Here is a 1,866-nt window from a genome sequence, read left to right as displayed (position 1 = left end):
AGTATCACTCTGTGGTGGGATGAGTGAACAGGGCCAGCACTACCATGCAGGGCTGGAATTAATCTGCAGCTAACAACACGGAAAGTAACAGAAACACAGACCACAATAATATCAATATGCATTATTAAGCCAAGATTCAAAGTTAACCCAAACCACACAGGTTTCTTCTAAGCGGGGGACACACACAAAGGGTACGACTTTATCAAGAGCCATAGCTGTAGTAGAAAAGGTCATCTGGGTGGAATCCATATGCTGTGGCTTGGCGTCCAAGAATGCCAATGGGCTGGTCAAAGCCATGCATTCCAAGGCTGCCAGGAAATGAATGCTGCCTGACTACATCTCCATTTTGAAGGTGATAATCATTGAAGAAATCTGGACTTATGGCTCCTTCAGAGGCAATTAATCCATCTGAGTTGTAGAAGAGGCCAGGTCTTTCAAGAATATCTCCCTCATGGATGTAGGGCTCAATTTGATCATCGCCATACAAGTACTGCTCACTCTCATTCATCTGGTGACTCTCTACCATCTCTAGCCACTGAGAGTTATGCCAGCGAAACTTTTCACTCTGAGTTTTCTTAGCGAATTCTTCATCATATTCCACTATTATATCTAACATTATCACAGACCTTTTGGATTTCATTTTTTGTCATGCATCAGATCTATGAGATATGCTGGAGCCTATGTTTCCTTGATTATGACATCTCTTGTGGCTTGATGGAAAACCATCTGGTAGAAGACATAAATGATCTGACACACAAATTCATCATCTTCCTGCTGAGCATTTAGTAATTCAATGAGTGCAGGGATTTCACCAGATTTGGCGAGCAATGCAGCACAAGAGTCATCCATCGACACTGTTCCAATCATTATAACCACTTCTAAAACAAGGTCATCTTCTGCAGCACCTGGTTTTAGTTTATCCTTGAGGTATGGAACCAATTTGTACTCCTTAAGAACCAATTCTCAGTCTAAGTCTGGAATGGTCAAATTCATGAGAGTTCCCAAGCATTCAATCACAAACTCCTCTTCATCATTAGAAATCTGTTCAGCAAGGTCCCCAACATAATCAATAAACAAATTATTAGTTGGTCCATCATGCTGGGAAATATTTCTAATCATTTTCATCAGCAGTGGATCCTTGAATTTCAGAGCCCTCTTCATGAGCATCTTCAACCCATTTCCTTCACAGATAAGCTGTACATTCCTCTTCTTAGCAGCAAGATTAATGCAGAAAGAAATGAGTCCAAGTCAATTTGTTTATCAGAGCATTCAAAGAGCATCTTCATTAACTGTGGTATACAGTCAGTGTATGCAAACATTGATTTAAAGTGGTCATCCATGCTTATGTGATAAAGAACACACATTGCAATTTGTTTGTAGTTCTCATTGCCTAAGAGTGCAGTGACTTTGGGAAGCAGTCCAACTTGTACCATCTTATTCCTCATCCTGTGTCAAATGACAAGTTTAATAAAAGTCGAAGGGTGGGGGTTCGCCTTAAAGTCCCAGGCAATCAACCTGAGGTCCAAGGAGGAAGAACGGTAGGGATGCGAGGAGGTTCCCATTTTAGAATCTTTTAAGATTGAACTTCCAAGTTTGGGAAGAAACCGACCATCCACCAGATGACTAGAAATCGCTGCAGGACCAAAAGAAATATGGGGGAGCAGGAAAATACCTCTCCCATAAGGGAAATGGATAGCTCCTCTTCATCCACACACAGTTCAATAGAAATCATGGAAATGCCTGATAAAGAATTCAGAACATTCATAATGGCAAAGCTAACAGAGATGGAAGAGAAGAGAGACAAGGAACTGCTGAAGAGGAAGGAGAAAGGAGTTGAAGAGTTCCAGGAGGTGAGGAAATTCATGC

General features: G+C 41.3%; 1 pseudogene; it reads right to left on the bottom strand.

The window, feature by feature from the left end:
* Window positions 1–202: 202 nt before the first annotated feature.
* The window catches only part of LOC102503248 (kinesin-associated protein 3-like), a 4,949-nt pseudogene continuing 3,285 nt past the window's right edge, over window positions 203–1,866 (bottom strand).

Source organism: Tupaia chinensis, unplaced genomic scaffold (assembly GCF_000334495.1).
Source record: "Tupaia chinensis unplaced genomic scaffold, TupChi_1.0 Scaffold000363_1, whole genome shotgun sequence".
Taxonomy (NCBI): Eukaryota; Metazoa; Chordata; class Mammalia; order Scandentia; family Tupaiidae; genus Tupaia; species Tupaia belangeri.
The sequence above is the reverse complement of the archived record's forward strand: the minus strand, read 5'-3'. Positions and strand labels throughout refer to the sequence as shown.